Source organism: Symphodus melops, assembly GCF_947650265.1.
Source record: "Symphodus melops genome assembly, chromosome: 6".
NCBI lineage: Eukaryota > Metazoa > Chordata > Actinopteri > Labriformes > Labridae > Symphodus > Symphodus melops.
The window spans coordinates 5,403,859-5,426,556 of record NC_136696.1 but is presented as its reverse complement, the minus strand read 5'-3'; the positions used below and the strand labels follow the sequence as shown (position 1 = coordinate 5,426,556).

Here is a 22,698-nt window from a genome sequence, read left to right as displayed (position 1 = left end):
TATCAGATCCATCTGAGGAGTATCTGTCTGGGTCATTCTGAATGTCTAAGAACTGTTTAAGCCAATCAGATATGACGTGTGTGTGTGTGTCAGGCGACCTAATGTATGATTGCTTGGCCTTGCAGTTATGTCTCAGACCAGGAAATGAAACTGTGACTCAGTTGTTTTCCATATCAGCCCTGTCTACTGAGATACATGGCTGCTCACAAACATGCACATGCTCACACTGAATGACAGAGAGATGCAGAGAGAGATAACAGTCCACATACTGGTATACAAGGACAGACACCTATCCATTTATGACACGCAATGTTGATGCACTGCTACAGGCCTTACAGGCTGCTGGCCACGTTTACACACAGCTTACCTCTCACTCTTGCACACAGTGCACCACACAGTCAGCACGCTGTTAAATCTGACTGTGGAAGGAGACATTTCTGCTCATACAGTAAAAAGTAACGGACGGACGGACAGATGGATGGAGGGCTCAAGAGATAAAGAGTCAGAGAAAGAGAGCAAAAGAGGAACAAAGAGGCGGACAACAACAACAAGAAAATCTGAGACGAAAACGGGCTCAAGGCAGAAGCACAAGAATAAAACAGAGTCAGTAAAGCTTCAATTCATCTCATCTCTGCCTCTCTTTAAGTTTAGGGATAACGTCTGGTCTTAGGAGTTTTCGAAGGACACAGGTGTGTGAAAACAATCACATGTAATTATGTCTTTAGCTGTCCGACTGATACCAGTAGTAGTAGAAGTGTTTTTCACCTCCATGGTGGTGCAGTGGTGCCTCATAGCGAGGAGGTTCGTGGTTCGAATCCTTCGCCTGACAGGAGTCTTGTCTTGAGTGTGGAGTTCTCTCCACGTACTCGTGCTTTCCTCTCACAGTCCAAAGACACGCTGGTTAGCTTCATTGAGTTAAAGGAAGGTCAAAGATCTCAGGCTCTGTCTGCTCTGAGGATTGTTACTAAAATCATGGCAAACACACTTATTGGGTCGTTTACAGAAGTAAGCACAGGTGTGTACTGGAGGTTTGGATGTTAAAGCGTTAGCATGAGAGCAAATGCTACAATGTTACAAAATGCTGTAAATCGCAATGAATCCCTTTATTTGGTGTTGGTCCTGTGGGGATCCACTGCTCTAGAGTCGCTCTAATCTTTGAGGAATAGAAGTCATCATGATGATCATTAAGATCTGATGATCAGTGACGTTAACGCTGAGCGAAGGTCAGAGGAAGTTAAAATTGATCCTGTTAAGAGTGGCAGCAGCACAAAGATCAGTTAACAGGCAAAGCGGAGCGTGCAGCGTTTGTGTTCGGATGATTCACCAGAGTGGGCTGGACAACGAAAGTATAGTGTAAGAAGAACAGAAATAGACGACACAGTAGACACAATCACAGCAGCACCGGTGCAAACGAGTAGCCGACACAAAGCCCTGCAATAAAAGGACTAATCATGTTTTTGTTACGATGCATGGGGCGGGGGAAAGGGACAGCTCTCTGACACACGAGCGCTAACTTACCGCTCCTTTTTCCTTTCTTGATGAAAAGCTTTCCCTCTGGCCATGATGTAGCATGCATGCAGAGGCTGCAGCCCAACTAAAGCTACAACAGTGTTTAATGTAGCCCATTGTATCTGATGAGTTTGAACATCTAATCTCTGAAATGACTCGAGACATGGACGTGTACCTGTGCACGTGTGTGTTTGTATGAGGATGTGGTTATTTGCACACTGCTGTGGCATTTAGACTCTAATCAATGCCCTGCTGACTACCGCTGCTAATTGAAGGTTAGCAGATAGCATCAGCATGAGTCTTGCTCTCTTTCTCTCTCTCTCGCGCTGCCCTTCTCTCTTCCTGCCTTTGGTCAATAAATCTGTATTTTTGTCCACATCAAGGACAGAAATAATCTAAACATACAGTGTTACACAAGAACTTTGCTCTCTGAGTCCCCCCCCCCCACCATTACACCATTAGAATACTTGCATAATAATAATAAACAAGGGTTGAATCATGTTCAGTGTTTTTGTTCGAGCTGTGCATGTGTATGATTTGCATCTGAGAAGATTCCAGCCACCTGATACGATGATGTTGTTTGTAAATGGGAGTTTGTATGTGTTTGTATCCTCTCTGCAGCTTCAAGAGAAGAGGGCGCTTCAGGTGATAGGTGATTAATTCTGATATCTGCTGTTGCCACAGTAACTAGGACACCTGAGGAGGGAGAGAGAGGAAGACAAGCTGAAGATAAAACGAAACCAGCGTTGATGTGGAAAAATGAAAAAAAGGAGAGGAAGGTCAGGGGGATAGTGAGATGGATGGTAACAGTAATGTAGTGTTCAGTTAGAGGAAAAGAGTGTGAAGAGGCCAGCTCTCCATTTAGAGTCGACGTCTGTAACTATTCCGTCACACCAAAATGATCTCTCAACCAAACTACCTGTTTTCCTCTTCTCCCGTCCTCTTCTCAATCCGTTCCCTCACTGTTCAAACTTTTTCTCTCCTCCCTCCAAGTCGCCTTCCCTCAATTATTAACTTCATAAAAAGCTGCATCTGTCTTTCCATAAATAATTTACCCTTAAATGGGCTGTCCCATGTGTGTGTATGTGTGTGTGCGTTTATTTCCGTGGGTGTGTGTCTATGTGTGTGTAGGAGGTATAAGACCATTTCCCCTGAGCCCATATGGTGATGGAAAAAGAAAAAAACATCCATCTATCCCTCCAACATGGCCAGTCGTACTACCTCCCTCACCTCCAGCCATGCATCAGTCACTCTTTATTTCTAAATGCTGCTTTACTTCCATTACTACATTGCAAAACTAAAAGTGGGTTCTATTTCTATCTATTTAATTTGTCTACGTTCACAACTGCTAATGTTTGGAAAAAGTGTTTTGTACTCCATGGAGCCTCTTTCATCTGCCTGTAATTCTAACGCTCAGAATCCCCCACCAAGAGACAAAACATAAATAAAAAATGTCCCACCCCCCCTGTGTGCCAAGTCTGATCTGATTGGTCGGCCGATCTGCTCTCTCATAATTGTTCAGTCGTTCGGCTTTGTTCTCAGGTATGTCCCGCCCTTTTTACCATATTGGGAATGCTACGGTCAGCCACTCGAGGGGAGCTTGTGCTTGCTACAACGAGCCAATGGGCCTGGATCAGTGACGTCTTTGCCTTGTGATGTCACTTCACATATTTTCAACGAGGTGGGCGAGGTACCGAGCGTTTCAAACGGCTATTGCTACTGCTAACAGGAGGACGATGAATGGTCTTTAAACAGTTTGATGGATACATTCTTAAAGCTGTAGTGCTCATGTTATGATGTTGGACTCTGATCGTGAAGCGTCCTCTGAGCAGGACTGCAGCATCTTTTTTGCCCACATTTCCAGCCTGTACAATCACAACTTCATTGACTTTTTTATTTCTGGAGATACCTACCCAACGTTGAGGCTTTTTAATTGGCACTCTCTTTCTTTCCCTTCTCTCTTTTTGCGCTGCAATCCTAAGTGCTACCTCTATTGATCAGCTAGGGGAGCAAAAGGCTCAAGGGGTTGTGTGTCTGTGTGCACGCATGTGTGTGTTTGTGTGTTGGGCAATGACATAACAGGGGCCCCAACGTGTCTGGACTTTTAATGGTGAGCTGGTTGGCTCTTCCTCTCTCCCTTTTACAACCCTCCATCTTTCTCACTGTCTCTCTTCATCTCATGTACTTCCTCTTTATCTGGACTCTGCCCCTGTCCTTTAACCTCCTCTCTCTCATGTCTGCTCATCCTTCCCTTCCTCCTTATGTCCTTGCTTCAGACATAGGCTAAACTAGCATGTCAGAAGTAGTATTAAGTCTTTACAAGAGCATCATTTGGTTTCATCGTGCACTAGCTGACTACTGAGCCTACCACCAGTCTGCTGACATTTACCGCTTTCTACACACACACACACACACACACACACACACACACACACACACACACACACACACACACACACACACACACTTCCCCCTATACTTGTCAGGGCACTTACTACATTCACTTCCTGGAAGTTAAACCAGCCGTTAAGTGCAAAAAGATGGTGACCAGTAATTTATCCTACTCTTTGCAAGGTGCTGATGTTCATTTAACTGGCAAATACCAATGTCCTATCTCTGACTGCTCGATTAACAGCAATGCCTGCAGAAGACCCCAAACATGTGTAACACTGAAAGAATAGAGTCCTTTTTCAATAGGATCAATATTGTAGGGATGGTAGAGATTGGGAGTACATAGATGTGCTAAAACATGCAGAGCTGCACTTAATTTAAAAAAATGACTCCATCTCTTTCCCACTCGTGTGCGAGTAGTAATATTGATTTTGGGCAAGTCTTGTCCTATTTGTCACTTTGGCAGGTACAGTAAGCTTAATATTTAGCCCATAGTAAGATATCTGTTTCCCTTTTAGTATTCTGCAGAGTGAATCACCTTCTGTATTGTTTTTCTTTCTTATAAATAGGCACTCAGACTGATTTAGTTTATTTACTTTTAATGTATGAGCACTGTATTGTGAGGGACTTAAATGGAAAAGATGAAAAGGAAATAATGACAGACCATGAATGAAATGCAGGGGGAAAAGGCTTTTAAGTATCTCTGCAAATTTGATTGTACTGTATTTACACTTAAATTGAAAAAAATATAGCTGTGAAATTATGAGATTGAACTCAACCACTGCAACTAGTGATATGTACAGTGAGTATGGAAAGTAGTGTACATTAATGAGAAATGAAATGAACTTTTTTAATTTTAGCAAATGGCTGCAATGAAACAAAGAGTGAAAAATTTAAAGGGGTCTGAATACTTTACGTACCCACTGTATGTGGGCTACATTTAATGAATTCAGTAGTCTTTGTATAGTGCCAATCCTTAAAGCAAGAACGTGTGACATTTTATACACAAATATAACAGAAATCCAGTCTACCCTGTGTAAATGTCATGACTGTGGTCAGTGAGTGAGAAGCGTGAGTCCCGCTGGCTGTGTTGTTGTTGTTGGGCCATGTTTACATCATGTTAACATGGACGGGATGGCCAACTCTCCTATTGATGATTTAGTCAAGGACTAAAGGAAAGAAGGATAGCATACTCACTGTTGATTTGAATGCCACATGTTATCAGTCAGGTTTATTATGTGTAAATTTACATGCAATGTCAAGCTACAAGCTAACATTAGCCTGCTGACAAAACAGTGCAGGTTCAGAGGCAACTGAGGCCATGCACAATTTTGTGTGCCACTTTCGTAAACTACTAACTGGGAACGCGAGTGTTCGGGGAGGTGTGGTCCTGGAAAGTGGAGGCTTCAGTTTGATGGATGTCTGTTTTGATTGATGCAGGTGCTTATAAGGAGGACATCTACTGGATCAAAAAGTTACACATTCTTATACTGTTTTTTTTACATTATATTAATATCATCAGTATATTATTATTTACAAAGACCCGACATCAAGTTAAGTTTGCGATGGCAAGAGCTTAAACAAAAAAACAAAACCGAGTGAGAGTTCATCACAAGAGATTTAAGTCGTATATATCCTTACAGTTAAAATTCCAGGTGATAATAATCAGCAGAGCACAGAAGGGATAGAAGAAGCCAAGGAAGCCATAACTGACCAATGCTAGCATGTTGACATCAGGTGAGCATTATTTGACCGTAAATTCAACATCTGCATCTACACAAGTGGAGTTTTCAACTTAAAGCTTCACCTTCATTTGTTTTCCAGACACTAATTTCACTTTAACAAGGCTCACTCTACATGCTCTTTTTCTTTTCCTGCCTTTGCCAGCAGTATTTTTCGATATGCTTGAGCTCGCACCTCTGAAGTTGAAACTTTGAAATCAGCTCGGATAAATGATTTATGGATTTCTTTTTTTCGGAAAACAGTTTAATGCTCAAGTACTTTCCTCTGCATGGTTGCTGTATATCAACACACCCATTGGGTTTGTGTCAGTCACAGCGAAGCTTAAGTCCTTGGTTGGGTATAAAGGCTGAAGTGAAGGCTGTTGTGATGAAGAGAGTGACACACAGATGAAGTGCTGCAGGATAGAAGAAAAGGCAGCAGGACTTAATGTGTGTTCTTTGTTAGTTCACTGCTATACTGAGTCTGTATGAGTTCTGTCATGCATACAGTAATATGCTTCAGTACACCCCCCCTTTCTCTGTGTGAGGTTGTGTTTAAGTGTGAGATCTGTTCTCTGTCCATAGCTTCTTCTCCTCACTATTCTTCACTCAGCTAACGTAGGGAAGGCAGACTGGGCCAGTTTGAATACACCACAGAGATCGGTTGAGTGGTAAGAGAAAGGAGAGAGAGTGGGGGGGAGGGGAGATGGAATTTCTGTGTGTAATGTGTGTTTGTGTGTTGCTGAAGCGCCTGGTCAACCAAGCAGCAAGTGCTTCACTGCTGCTTTCTAGTCTTGTACTGCAGAAAGTTCTGCCCACTGGGTGCTGACACACATACTCACACACACGCGCACGCGCACACACACACACACACACACACACACACACACACACACACACACACACACACACACACACACACACACACACACACACACACACACACACACACACACACACACACACACACACACACACACATAAACTGCTCTGTTTTTTTTCACAGCAGGATGAGTGCTAGAAACAGACAAGTGCCAGCATTTTTATTACTTAGGCAACCATAAAGGTAATAACAACAAATACTTACAAATGTACATTTTCTTTACCATCCTGAATGCTAACTCCGTCATGTTCATACCTGTTGAGTAATAGAGACCAATCCTTACAGGCAGGAAACAACATCAACATCCTCTGAATGTTCTGGCAAAGTAAACACAAGTATTGAGCTCAATTTTGGTAAAAATCTTACAAAACAATTCGTGCTGACCTTTGAGGAGATAGAGGGTCCATTATAGAGGAAGTAATTTAAGCCCATTATCTGTGTTGCATTACTTTGATTTCAGGTGTATTAACTGCCCTGTAGATGAGGAAGAAGGGTTTTCATGGAGTGGAGTCTGTGGTTCAAACTTGTCTTGTTTGTTGGGGCGCTGATTGCTTTGTGGTTGGTCTTTTTTTCCCCTTAAAAGAAAAGGACAGATTGAAAGAGAGAATGAGGGGAAGATGAACCTGCGACCAGTGCGGTGTGGACTGGAGAACTTGTGTTTGAGACATCTGCTCAGCCATCTGAGCTGAGACAGCTCGACTGTCAGCAAGCTGGTTGACTCGGATTGTAAACTCATAGTAGGAGAGTAGGAGATGACATGCATCAAAGAGTTCTGATCCACATCCACGGCCGCTGTGATCAGGTCTGCGGCGCGCAACATAACCCCACGATTTCAGTCCTGGCTCAGGTCTCTCAGTGAGACCATGGACCTGAAAAATTGACATTTCTCCATGATGTCCCTTGTCTTCACCCTTTCATCCAAAAGTTCCTCATAGTGGGGATATTTCCACAAAGTAAACGATGTCCTCTGTCAGTCATCTGGCTCGCTGAAGTTAGTTATGGATTCAAACTGACACAACTTTTGTCCCTGTAACAGATCACATCCATCAAAATGATTAACTAACAGACAGGATGAATGGCAGGACTAACATTTAGAGTTCCTCCTCACAATAAAGAAGGTGTCTTAGTTACCTACAACACTGCTAGTCTGAGTAAGAATATTCTAGCATATTGATATTTTGTTCCACCTGTAATGTATACTGACCTTTAAGCTAAAAATGCAGTCGAACTATGACAATGAACATTGAATGTCTTTATTGAAACGAGACATGAGCTGCAGTTTGAGGTCCTCGAGGAGCAACTTTAAATTTAAAACATACAATGTTTTATCAGAATGAGATGACACACACTCTCTGTTCACGTGCATAGAGGCTGATCAAGCACTTCTCTGTTTGTTAGTGTGGACTGTCATTTTTTATAGATCCATTAGGCAGCTTTCCTTTTTTTGTTTGTGTGTGTGGCTGTGAAAATGAGATAATCTGATTAAACACCTCTTATCGCTAATGACCACAACACTCTAATGCATATATACACTGTGTGTGCGTGTGCTTGTCAGAACTGCACACTGTTAGATATGGGATGAGGTTCCTTCTTCTCACCGCACAGTCTTTTCTCTTGTTCTTTTACCATTCGGTTTTTCTATAAGCCCTTTTGCTAGTCTCTAGGATACCATCCAGTTACCATAGCAACCAAGCTAGCCGGCCACCTCCATGGAAAACGCAGTCACCTGACCACCTGTCTTCCCCGTGATTGGGTGCTGTTTTTTTTTTTTTTTTTGCCACGTCTGTTCACATGCTAATGGTTGAAAATGGGGCCTCAACAAATTCTGCCTCCTCCCAGTTTCATACCCTCACACGGTTTTCTCTCCTCTCCGTCTCTCCATCCCTCCTCTGCTCCTTTGCATCTCTTCATCCCTTCCCCCTCTCCTTCTGTCTCTCACTCGCTCAGCAAACACAGAGATTGAATTACATCATCATAATGCTACACTCACTGCATGGATTAACACTTGATACTCCTGCTTTGATGGTGTGGATGTAAGAATAACACATTGGCTGAAAATCTCTGGGATGCAACAATCTTCCATATGTGATCAGATGTCGTCTTTCATTTCATGGATGTACAGTCAACTCTCGATGGCTTGTTGTTGTTTTTAAAACTATTGTGCTCATACTAATCTTCTCCCTTCATTTAAAGATTTTTTTATTTATTTTACTTATAAACAATACTTCTAAGATATTGGCGTGAGATGCATGTGTGAATGTAAACGTCTGAATTCCTGTCGGCTCTCCTGGTAAAATATCAACTGATGTGAATATTCCAACAGCAAGTGCGGGGGCAGGGGTCATGATGTCAATATCACACAATAAGTGTGTCACCTGCCTGATGTTGTTGCATTTAATGAAGCTGCTCACCAGTATGTTCTTTCCACTTTTTATTTTTTTTTTGTTGATATGGAGAATGCATTCATGCACTCATGATAAGGCAAAAAAAATTGTTATTGCAAAGTTGTGGCTCTATCAGCCATCTTGGATTCTCGTAGTGTCTTATATGTCTTGCCTCTTGACAGTGTATGTGCGCTGAAAGCAAACAGATGTGGTTGAAAATTGCCCCCCCATTTGTTGTCTGTTGCAACCAACAAGCTCAAAGCATGCTGGGAGATCTAACAGCATGAACCCACCTGGCAGCGACATTTTTTGACTCCATCCTTTTTTCCAAATAATACGTTCAAAGGAAGTGATTCAGAAAAGGAAGCATGTCAAGATCACACAGAGGAAGGATTTCTTCATCGATAAAAGCCTCACTGGTCTCCTCCTTGTGCACGCCGCTGTCAAGTTCATCTGTGTCCACTCCTTCTCTGAGCTCGGGGCGGAGCTTCTTCTCTTCCAGATAGGTCTGCTGCGCTGCCTTCCTATAGCAACGGTCGTCTTCCATCATGAATCTGCTGGTTTGTTTGAAAAGACTCCTTAATTCTATAAAACAGGTGATAGACAGAGGTGGGGGGTCTCCTTCCCTTTTACTCTTCTTCAACATAAACATCTTCTAGCTGTGAGGGGCTTTTAGTAAACTGTATATGACTCGGGAAGATTTTCGGGTCCGACGCCCACATCTTTTGAGAAATTTAGTTGAACATGTGTTAAAAAGCTTTTGAAGAAAAACTATACTTAAGACACAGTCACAGATGATCTTGTGACTCTCTGGTGTTCTCGACCTGCAGGCAGAGATCAATGGAGTTTTTGTGTGAAAGGAATAACTCTTTTAATAATTTTTTTTCTTTCTTTTCGTTTTGTGAAGAGATTTCACAGAATGTTGAAAAGGTGTCATCGTCATGGAACAGCTTTTAAATTTCGGAGCGCACAAACCTTTTTTCGGGTTTATTCATCATTTTATTTCAGTTATTTATCATCGATTTGTTTAACTTCACTGATATTAAATCCTCATTGAGAGGAGAAAAAACCTGTTCACGGGAGAAAAGACTTTGGACTTGTCATAGTACAAGACAGAACAAATGTAACTCTACATCTAACGTCTACAAAACCTTTCATTCTCCTTAGCTCTTTGTTCCTTCTCTTCGTGAGATACCCAGGCTCTCCTCTGTCTCTCGGGGGACGTCGTTCTTTTCCACCATGTCATGGAGTTTTCCTGAAGTCTCAAGTCCCAAGTTGAACCTGCCTACTCCCTCTCTTAAGGGAGTCTCTGAAGGCTGCCTTCAGAGGGCATTCTTAACCTTAAACCACCTCAGCTATCTCCAGTCTCTTTGAATGGATGTTGGTGCCTTTTCCGCTTTGATACACAAACTCCTTATTCTGTCACTGAATGAAGCTTGACTGCTCATTTGAAAGCAACAGCTGTGGCTTACCAGCGGCCAATCCGTCTGTCCCTGTTATCACCAGCAGGTAATAAACTTAAAGATCACTCCACACAGGCCGGCTGCTGCATAGCATCCTGCCTCTAATAGGTCAAAGAGCATCAAATCTTTCTCCATTTGCACTGCACACAGTTGTGATATCGCAGAAAGATACGAGAGATCAAGGTCAAACTACGAAGATATCTGGTCAGGCTGCCTGGATTGATATTGTAAAGTACATGTGGAAAAAAGTTACATCCAAGTTCCTAAACAAAAGTGTTTATTTCCACTTATGAAACAGAATCCATGCTGATGTGATTTTCGTTGCCTGAAGCTGCAGGGTGCAGTCGGTGACAGACCAAGTGTTTAAATGCCCTACAGCCTTTTTCTCATTTCCCATGCCACAGATTCTTAAAGAGTGATATATTTGACTGTTTAAACAAAGTAGTGTGGGTCGCCGATGGCCTAGTTCAGAGCTACACATACACAGGTGGTCTGGATTCAAGTTCAACCTGTGGCTCTCTTTCTAGCCTGCCCATCATTTCCCTCTTTTTTCACTCTATCACTGTTCTTTCTGAATGATGGAGAAAAAAAAAGGCCAACGCAGGATGAGGTGATTTTGTTAAAAGCAGTCCCGACACATACAGAAGGAAAATCACCACAAAGATTAGAGGGACTGCATAGTTCAGAGGGGTCTCCAAAATCGACACAAACCAGACGATACTTACAGCCTCGTTGTACGTACGGGAGCTTTACAGGAAGAAGGGAAGGAAAGTGGCACAAAAAAATCCACATTAATGTGCGCACAGATGACTGCAGGGCTCAAATACACCTTTATGTGATCATACTTATCCCAATAAACAGCCAGGCAGAGGAACTACTTATTGATCTTTGTCTTATTTCAGAGCTGTCACTGTTTTCCATGCACAAACAGATATATGATCCTTTATTGTAATGTTTGAAGTAAAGAAGTTTGGTTTGAACCTTTCATCCATTCCTATTTAGTCTCTGTTCATTTTACATTGGCTGTGTGTTTGGTGAGTGTGTCAGTATGGTGTGTGTGTGTCACCAGTTGACACTGAGGACAAGGTATGTTTGGACTAAGTCGGGCTGACCGCTCACTGTTGGATCTAAGTATAGCTGAAGTGTGAAAAGACAGAGACAGTGAGTGACAGAGACGGAGATTGGACGAGAGACTCCAAAGACACGACAAGAGAGAGAGTGAGCAGTCTAATGGGTGACAGCAGAACAAAGGGCGAGAGGAGTTAGCTTGGAAGAGATCGGTACACAATCTCAAAATGTGTTAATCCTGGGGTGCTGGTGGCCTAGTGGTTATTACACACATGTACAAACGTTACAGTCCTCTGAGCGGGCAGCAAAGGTTCAAATCCACCTGTGGCTCCTTCCCCGCATGTCATTCCCCACTCTCTTCCTCTCTCCTCGATTTCTGACTTTCTGTCCACTGTCACATCTCTAAATAAAAATCCCAACAGTAAAACCTTTAAAAAAGTGTTTTTTCCTGAGGGGAAACAGGCTGTTTGTGAATCAGCAGGGAGAAACTGAATAACAGAATGCAAAAATAAGATGGAAAAAGAAAGAGGGGGGGAAGTACAAAATGATTTCCCATCTCATCTACAGGAGACATGAAAGGAAGGGAGACAGGAGATTAGCATACAGTACAAGTGGGGATTAACTTTCCATCCCTGTCTGCTAACTGTACCAACATGGTTGAAAATGTATTACTTCGAGGCACAAACTACAAAGTTTAGACGTTTAAGAAAGAAGAAAAACAGCGTTTAGAATAACAAGACTGAGTTTGAGTGTAGAGACAGGTAGAGAGTGTGTGTGTCTAACAGATGCCATGCATGTATTAGTCCTGCTTTAACATCGTCAGAGTACTGATGCACTTTAACTGGTGACCCATTTTTTCACTGTCACTCGATAATTACAAAGGGAGTGGCAGGAGATTTTCTGTCTTGAGATTTACAGATAAAATGGTTGATTAAATATCCTTACTTTATGTTTAATGATGGTCGTTTACACACAGTCGACCATGTGATTTTTTTTTAAACTTATTTTTGTTTTGCTTGTGTACTGTGACTTCATAGGCAGCACGGTGGTGCAGAGGTTCCTGGTTTAATTCCCTGTTTGGCAGGATCCTCTCTGCATGGAGTTTGCATGTTATTCCCGTGCATGCGTGGGATCTCTCTCTCTCTCTCTCTTCCTCCCACAGTTCAAAGACATGCTCATGAAGTTAAATTAACACTTCATACTTCTCCATAAAATAAACTCTAAATTAGCCCTGAGACTGACAGGTGAAGTGTCCACAGGTCACGAGGGGCTGTATCAATTTACACTCCAAAAAGTTTACCCCAGTACACAACTGTACAAGTTGGAATAACTACTGTTAAAACAAAAACATGTTAGCCATTACATGTAACCATTGAATGAGGAAGGTAGGCTGCATGCTAATATCAGCAGTTTCAGTTTAAACATGAGATGTTGCATCAGTGCATGAACAACAGGGACGTACGAGCCGACATCTTGTTCTTTTTCTGTCTCTCCTGGATGGAGATTATAAATGAGTAAAAAAAAAAGAAAGAAAAGATCATCAGCAAATATCCCTGGACAATCGCCCCAGTGTCAGTATGTGTGGGGAACACTCAAGCTCTTTCTCTGTGCTGGGTCGAAAAAAACCCTCTTTTCTCCTTATTGAGTAGATTTATGAATTCTTTATGAAGAATATGTCGACTCTAACACACTTTGTTTGAAATCAGAGCAGACAGATGTATTATTTGCTTTGTTCAGTAAATCACACAGCTCCTGTTTTAGAGGACTATATTGATGTTATTGTAGTCAACAGTTGGTGGAGGCTGCCCAAAAGCACAAACTATGTATTTTTGTAGTATGTGTAGGAACATGTTCGTGTGCGTAGTTAATATTCACTGCGAAGCCGACTTGATTCTCCTCCTGCTCTCTGAGGTTGGGGGAAAATTCACAGTTTTTCTCCTGCTCCTGTTCTTCTGTTGACTAAGTGTGTTTTAACGATCCGCTCATATAACGGCACACTGTACATGCCCCATATCCGCCACCTCCTTCCTGTGTGTGTGTGTGTTTGTTTTTTGCTGTCTTTGGGTGTGGTTGCAGGGTGCCTTGTGAGGGTGCTAGCGGAAGCTAGGCATAGACCACATACATACAGTATATACTTAAGTGTGTATCTGTAAATGTGTGTGTTAGGGCTCCACCGGGCCAGTCAACAGGAGGGCTAAACAACAATTTAATATTTCATCACCTCCATTATTCAGCAACTGCTACAGAGAGGAGCGGAGTGGGCGAGACCTAGAGAGAGACAGGGAGGGTGGGAGGAGAGTGTGTGTGTGTGTGTGTGGGGGGGGGGGGGGGGGGGGGGGGGGGTTGTAATGGTGACAGAACAGCTGACATCTGTATCAACAGCATGAGTTAAATTTGATTGAGTGATTGAAGTGCAGAAATTAAGCAGAAAATGAATTCAACTGCGTTAAGAGAAAATTGTCAGAGGAGGGATTGGAGGAGATGAAGTGGAGTGTAAAGCAGAAAGAAAAGGAGGGATGGAGAGATGGATGAAGGGAAAAATGATGCTGACGGAGAAAGAGGAGGGTGCGGCAGAACGGTCGGGAAGGGCAAAAGAGAGGGAGAGAATCCAAGACAAGATGCATTCCTGGGAAATGAGGATGGTCGCCATGGCAACTGCAGCTGAGAGTCACATGATGCAGAGGAGTGAGTGAGAAAGAGGTGAGAGAGCAGAAAAAGAGAACTAGAGAGGGTGGGGCCTGTCAGCAGACGAGGAGTGCAGAGATGCAATTAGGAGAATTATAATAATGTGAAAGCAAAGACAAAATAAAAGAATGAAAAAAGAACAAACGAACGAAAGGAAGAAAGAGTCGTGCTGTGATTGACAAGAAGGTTGAAGTGGATGAGTGAAAGAGGGTGAGCTTGAGTCCCAAAAATAGACAAGAGAAGGGAAGGGGAGGGAAAAGAAGGGGAGAGAGGGGAGAGAGAACAGGTTGTTGATAGCTCACTGTGACGTCAGCGAAGTAGACACAGACACTCACTGCCATTTACATTTAGTATTGTTCTTTTCTTTGTGTTTTGGATGTTCATTTCACTGCTCAAACTTCTCCCTCTGATCACTTATTTAGCTCTACAGTGAAGACATTTTGAACCTTCCTGGGAAGGTTCTTTAACTCACAGACTATAAGAAACATGGACGTAGTCTCAGTCACGTCACTCATTGGTCACTGAAGGGGAGTTTGGAAGCCAAACTTGCCATATCGGAAATTATTTTAATAATAAATAAGAGGTGGAGCTGAGGAGGAGCCTTAAAGGGATACTTCACCCATTTGCATGAAGCTTTGTGTCATTAGAAACATGATGCAATATGACGCTTTTTGCATCACATGAAGAAAACTTTCAAGCAAAGAAAAACATATTTTTCTCGTCTCAGGGCAAAATGAGGGCTGGACTCACAACCATTCAACACTACTACCATGTTTCTAATGATACACAGCTTCATGTAAATGGGTGAATTATCCCTTTAAGAGAGCTGGCCACAACTACACTGTGACATATTTATGAATAACACTAATCTTTTATAAAATCAAAACCGGTAAGTTATTAAGATGAGTGCCAATAAGAACATGAAATAATCAAGAACCAATTGTTTTTTTTAACCAGGCTGTTAACATGTTTTTTTAACATGGGAGTGTAAGTAATTTTTGCAGCCTCATGTCAACATACAAGGAGCTGCAGTTTGATTTTTTTTGTTTGTACTTCTTGTTGGCTTCATTTTTCACTGCCAAAGATGGAGGTCTGTTATTTGTGAAAACACGTCCTTATATCAGTTAAATCTGAATCACTCAGCAGTTGTGTTCAATCTGTTGATATTATTAAATGGTGTTCCCATACATTGTGCCAAAATGCATTAGTCATTTGTTACTGCATATGTCTCTAAATTATTTAAGCTTGTAATAAAATAATTAAAGTCAGTTTTTCATGGCAGGTAATTAACGCTGTTAAAACAACAAATAGGATAATACAAGCTCGCTGTGACTGCAGGATCATCTCCCTGAGGGGGAGACACAAGATAGGATCTACTCTGTCTTGCTTTGCTTCCTTAAATGTCAGAGCTTCTGCATGCTGGGAAGTACTCACAGTTACATGCAGTCCAGTAATGTGGTTATTGTCAGCCGCCTGAAGCTACATGATTTCCTCGACATGATGTACGTAGGAGGAAGGAGGAACCACATTTCCTTTATTGAGCAATTGTAGAAACAGTGAGCGCAGCTACACGTCTGCTGCATTTAGAGGCCGACATGTCGCTAGAGAGCACCTCGTCTAAAGAACCAAGACAGGAAGAAAACGTAAACCTAACCTCAGCGAATGTTTAGATAAGATCCTGTTCAGCAGGTCGGCAGCTTTCATAGCGACCTCGCCCATCAGTGTATAAGGTGTGCTATTGTGTGAACGTTTACATGAAGTACATACAGTGCTTTGAGTAAAGACTAATTAAAAGACCCATTCCAATCATTATTTATTGTGAATGTATTGAAATAATTATTTTGGCATTAACATTTTAAAATCTGTCCGTTATTTTCCGTGACACATAAGTACAACAATGTGAAAAATTCATTCAAACTAAATAATTACATTCAGAGTCACATACAGGAAGTCAACTGTTAAATGAGTTGGATTTAATGAGAAGTTTATCGTGATACATGATCTAGGCCAAACATATTTAATCCAAATCAATTTCTCAAGGAAAACTCATTCGTACAGATGGATTCTCGAGCAAAACTATTTTATATTTACAAAATATCTGGATGAAATTGTGTAGAAATCACTAAATTCAATTTACTCACAACACTACTCTTCAACACATTTACTCTTCTGTTCGTATTTATCTTTAAATTAATAAGTGGAATCCATTCAATCATGTTGAAAGTCACTTAGGGGCGGCTGTGGCTCCATTGGTAGAGTTGGATGTTTGATCCCGACTTATGACCGATGTGTCATTGGGCAAGACAATTAACTCTAAATTGCTCCCGCTGCTTCGTCAGTGGTGGATGAATGTTTATAAATGGATTGGTTAATACTGAAAATCTGTACAAAGCAACCTTGGTCTTGTCTTGGTCTTAGACTTAGTGGACTTCAGATTTTAAATCAAGACCACCACTGGTCGGCTGTGTTCAAGTCATAGCTGTCATAATACTAACACCTTTTTCTTACATTCATTCACAGTTTGATGTTTATCACACGGTTACAGTCTAAGTGAGCGACATGCGTCCTGCACACAATATGATGCGGATTGTTCTTGTCTCGGTCTCGCCCTGTCCTGGTCTTGGTCTTGTCTTGTTCTCAGAGTACTCAGATGTCGTGGTCTCTGTTTGTGTGGTCTCGACTATAACACTACAATGTCAAGCACAGGGTCTTCTGACTGAATTTATTCCTTAATATGAAGGTTTGTTTGGTTTAAATGAGTGTGTAACTTATGTAGGGTTATGAAGTGTGTGTGTGTGTGTGTGTGTGTGTGTGTGTGTGTGTGTGTGTGTGTGTGTGTGTGTGTGTGTGTGTGTGTGTGTGTGTGTGTGTGTGTGTGTGTGTGTGTGTGTGTGTGTGTGTGTGTGTGTGTGTGTGTGTGTGTGCGTGTGCATGTGCGTGTGTGCGTGCTGTTTGTGCTTGTATTCATCAGTGTGTGGGTCAAAGTTTAAGAAAGAAGCTGACTGCACAGGGGGAAAAAGCAGTTCACCCAAACAGATATAAACAGACACACACACACACACACACACACACAGTGTCCCTGCCTTTCAGTATGCCTGTTTCGACAGTATCCTTGGCTTGAGCTGTGGTTTTAAAGTGTCTCAGTGGCCCACTGCCCAGCTCTCTAAACTGGAACACATTCAGTCTGGACACATCTACACACGAGCACAGCACAGGCTCCGTTTCTTGTCCCTCATTCATACCCACACACCCAGATGTGCACACTCGCTCTCTCTCCTTCCATATCAGGCATTGTGTGTCCGCTAAGTGACAGTCGTGAGCGTCAGTAGCACAGAGGAAGCTGGAACAGAGCCTCAACAGTTCTGAAACGTCATTTATATCAAGTCAAATCCCTTGGAGTGGGATCGGAGCCGAGGAGAGGATGACAGGTTGGGAGAGCTTCAGCTTAGTGTTTGAGAAATGCTCTGCACCAGCTAATTAGCATACATACTGCCTTACAGCACCTCCCTCTTCACCTTTTACCCACACATCTTTTCATTGCAAGGATATAACCACAGGTGTAAGGATGCAAGAGCACAAGTGTGTGCTATGCTACTGCATCATTTGACTCATCGTCTTTCTCTAGACTGCAGACAATTAATGTATAAATCTCATTTTGTTTAGTCTTACCTGCATAGTGACTAACAGGAAGTTGTGAACAAATACATCTACCACAATCATAACGCATAATTACTTTAGTGCTAGTAAAAGTTTATATAATCACTTTTGCACTTACACACGGCAAAATGATTTATGCCAACAACAAAAAATTGACTCCAATTTTAAAGAGAAATTTTACTTCACAACTATTGAGAATGCCCGTACTGTACAAAAGCCCCTCTGCCCGCCACCAGAACAACTGGCGTGCACGTCGGAAGTGCACAGACCCGCTCACAGTCAGTACGGCTGGACGTCTCCTCTTTGAAGGCCTAACTCAAACCAGTGTGTTCCCGAGGTTCCAGTCCTCACATCAACGGTGATGTTCATTTACAAACACAAGCGTGCTGATTTGATAAACTTACACTTTGAAGCAGGTCAAATTTACCTCCAAGGCGCCAGATGTTAGCTTTGTTATCATATTATTGCGTTCAGATCAGAACTGCTCAGAGGCGCTTTGAATGGAGACTCTCATATGATTATGTTTCATGTAGGTATATTGTGTTGCTGCTGTGTTTTAAAACTCAACATAAGTACAGCACACAGTATGTACCGGTTTGATAAGACACTTAATAACAAGTCTGTCAAAGAGAAGTTGATACTTTCAGATGTTGCTTGTTTTAAATTAATACTAGCTCTGTTATTTTAACGACCAATAGTTTTGTGAAATGTAACTTTCGACATATCTATTTCATAAGACAGGAGAAAAATGTTGTCACATTTGCATAAATACCATGGCAACATGTATGTACCTAAATAAATAGTAGACTGGTATACCGATGACCTATTTTTGTAGGCCAACCCAAAAGAAATGGCGCCGGTAGTTACTAGGAAAATTGGGATTTTTGCATTGAATTGTGTCAAACACTCATCCCTGATGCTTAGAAGTTTTGTTTAGCTGGATAATCTTTACAGATGAACACCATTTATATGAAGTTTGAAGTGTTAATGCATGTCGCGAGAAGTATAAAGCTATGTCAGTTTATTATGAGGTCACAACCGTTATGCTTCATAAATCCAATCAGCAGTTTAGGACTCATTCCTGTGTCAGTCTTCTAGGACGTATTTTGTGGCTGTAGTATCAAAACAGGCGTTGATTTTGTACTAGTATCATATTCGAGTTGTATCCTCACAACTCTACAAGGCAGTTTATCAAAGAGGATGTGAGAGTAGTCTGTGCTGAAAGGATCTGATGAGTAAAGGACTTTCAGTCTGAAGATTGCAGCTAAAAAATAAGGTCAGCTAAGGTGATGCTTGTCGTGTGTCTGTCTAACTCTAGAAATGGAACACAATGTCCCCTTATATCACTTCAGCCTCGTTGTTGCATAACAGACACGCATGGACGTATTAGCTGTATGTTGGGTATAGTTAGTTAAACAGGTGGTGGGTGTAATGATGCACTGTGCCGGGGGATGATTGGCCATAGATATAGGACAATAGCAGACATGTGAGACATCTTGAGGTAGCGAGAAGTAAAGGTGGTGACAAAGGACCAGATGCAGAGGATGTGAGGGTGAGAATGACCTTCTGTGTCCGAGCAAGGATGGGAAGCAAAAATGCTCACAAACAGCAAATCATCCTTGGACTTAAAAGAGTGATGTGATAGGTGCTTTCTATTCAAACTATGTGTGTTGGTGTGTGTGTGTCCAACAGATAATAAAAGTGATGAGACAGAAGGCTGCTGCATTCGACCAACGCGACCAAAATAAATCATCCCCAATTTCCAGTAATGGAAATTTAAACTGAACAAATCCATTTTTAAATCTTTCATGTTTTGGATTACCACAGACTAATATAGAGTCCTTATAGCAGAATAACCTAGAATAAAAAAGGTCACATTTTCACATTTGGGACCCAGGGCTATATCGGAGTACACTTGATCCCAGAGTCAGTTAAAGTTAGTTTGATCAGTGTGAACACAAATGTACTGTACTCGTGCTGTACTAATGTGGAAACGCCAGAGGTAGTGTCTTTGATCGTTCTCACTTAAACCACTTTGAAGCTAAAGCAGCTTTAATGTTCCCTGAGAGACAACATGTCGGGCTCAAAGGCCGTTTAACCACTCACTACTTTGTTTGTAAAGCTCACTGTAAATGTGATGAGTGTACACAGTAACAACTGCAGGACATTTTAGGACATTTTTCTCACTTCAACCGATCGCAGTGTCGTTCACTTGTAGCATAACGTTAGCTTTCTACTCCTCTCAGCTGCTAACTCTTCAAACTTCATCAAAGTGGAGTTCATCTGGGAAGATAATCCTGCTGAACAAAACGGCTAAGCATCAGAAACGTGTGTTTGCCACAGAGTTTATTTTCTGAAATGATCCAAACATCCATTTGTATTAAAAAATCAATGCCTTGCCTAAGGTTCCCCCAAGCTTGGGATTGAGCCCCGTCCATCCAGCAGAGAGAACCACCTCCATCACCGAGCTCCAGCCACCCATGTGTCATTGACCAACTCAAAGTGAAACATTTCACTAAATGTTATGATACAAAATAATTTTAGATCAGGTCTTAATCATCATTATTGAATGGTGATTCACAAGATCTTACGTTGAGCCCTCTTTGAACCCCTTCATTGAAATCACCATTTTATATTTATGGCACATGTTATTGAGCCAACATGAGATTTAGATTATTACTGAAGACCAAGATAATAAGATTTGGTCTCCCAACAATAATAGGAAGCAAAAAGAAAAGATGGACACCGTCAGGTAATAACAGGCCAGAGAGAAATTGAAATGAACAGCAGGAACCCTGCAGCTGAAAATAACCACGCACGCTCTACAGGTTCTCTGTTAATATAAAAAGTGATGAACAATGAATAACCTGTGTGCACCTGTAGGGCTCTGTGCAAGTGTTCATGTGCACTTTTGTTTTAGTGCAAAATGTATAGTCCCACGTCATCACATAGACACATGAAAGAAAGCTAATGTATATAAATAGACATACATGTGTACAAATCAATGCACGTACGCTATGAAAGGGACAAAGAAGTGTGTGTGTCACATGTTTTTACACACTCAGACACACACCTTGGTGACAGAGTTAATAAAGGCTTAACACAGCAGTGTCACTGACAGAGAGGTGAGAGAGCGAGGAGTGGAGCAGGACAGAGACGGGAGAGAAGAGGTGGAGTAATGATAGGAGATGAGATTGCTGATTGAAAGTGAAAATATCAAGGGTAGGGGAGGAGAGTATGGGAGAGTAGAAAACAAAAATACAGTGAAAAGAGGGAGGAGGCTGACCAGAGGACAGCGAGACAGAGAGCAATGAGAGAGGGAATGCTAGAGTGAGTAATAAAAGAGAGAGGATGGGAAGTAATAACATAAACAATCAAATGCAAATGCAGCAGGAAAAGAGAAACATGACACCAGTGGAGGACAAATACGAAAAGAGCAAAACAAACATGGCCGCTCGTGTGCACGAAAGGAGAGAGGAAGGACAGGCAGATTGAAAACAAAACACTGATGAGATGAGTGCAGCTTGAGGTCACTGAGAAAATGAGGCAGTGTCAGAGATGATGATGATGGAGGAATAGCTAATGGCTGAGAGAAAGACACTGGACGACTGCATGAGGCCAGAAGGGTGGAGAGTTGAAATGCGAGCGACTGATGCATGTAAAGAGGATGGACAAAGCTTCCCATTGGAGATGGACTGATTTCAACTTCTTTGGCCGTGCTTTTTATGCCTTTATTTAAGAGATCAGACAATGGTTGGAGTCGGAATTCAGAGAGATAGAGATTGGGGAAAGGAACCGACTAGAATTCCTCTCCAGAGGATTTAAGCCCTTCGCACATGGGGCTTTCTCACCAACAACCCCCCATGGAGATTCAATTTAACAACGGAAAAACTGGCTGAAATCTCAGATTCTCATATTAAGACCGGTCATACCTGCATTCCTACTACTCATAATAAAAACTAAGAAAAGGACTGATTCATAAAATGAAAAGAAAAAAGTGAACATCCACTGTGGACACATTTAGTGTATTGGGTGCATGTTACGGATACTTTAAAGTATAATAGAGATATTCATTGTTTCAAAAGAGTGAATCCTTCTCACTCTGGTGACTCTTTAACTCCATTACCTCATCTTCAGATCAAATCACTTTAGAGTCGGGGGATATCCAACAGGTCATGCCTTCAGTTATTCTTATCCGAGTGTTGTGCAATCTAATTATTATCTGTGGATTAAATTACCTTAAAGGAAACATGCATCCATCTTTTTGGCCAAACTGTTTAAATAATGACGAACATGTCTTCTTAGGGAACATGAGCTGATAAAGTGTACAAAAGATGCAGTAAGACGTGTACTTTAAAGATTGTATGATTTCAGACATCACAGTAGTTGTATACCTGTGCTCACTCTGCTCGAGGTTTTGGCTTAGAGATTTCCAGAAGTCTCAGCGCTCTTCAAAACATGTGCAAAATGTTTGATAAAAATCCTCTGTGAGCCTGTATTTGACGCTCTTTCTGTCTGTAGCTTTAATTGTAAGAAGAGCTGGGTGTGTGATCACATGCCCTAATGTGAGAAAGCAGACTCAGAGGGCAAAACAAACGATGAGCTTTGGGAGTGTCACCTTCCTCGGGGAGGGGTTACTGCCCTTTGTGATGTCACAAAGGGAAAATGTCCAAATAGCCATTTTGAGCAGCCATATTCTGAAAAGTGAAGAAGGCGAAAGGATGAACTTTTAACATAATGAGGGGGATTGAAAACAGGCTGGAGACGCACATTAGTGTTAGAAATACATGTTGTTGTTTTTTTGTATAATATGTGACCTTTAAGAAGTAAGAGAAAAATAAAATACATTTTTAATACAGAGCCTGATAACCACTTTTATGAGTTAAATTGTTAGACTAATACTCTTCCAAATGTCTTTTTGTAAGGATGACTAAGTA

The 22,698-nt window shown here is 41.7% G+C and overlaps 1 protein-coding gene across 1 annotated transcript in view; it reads left to right on the top strand.

Moving 5' to 3' along the window:
• The window catches only part of LOC306825090 (guanine nucleotide-binding protein G(o) subunit alpha-like), an 86,190-nt gene that overhangs the window by 40,443 nt on the left and 23,049 nt on the right, over window positions 1-22,698 (top strand). The gene's annotated exons all lie outside the window — the stretch shown is intronic.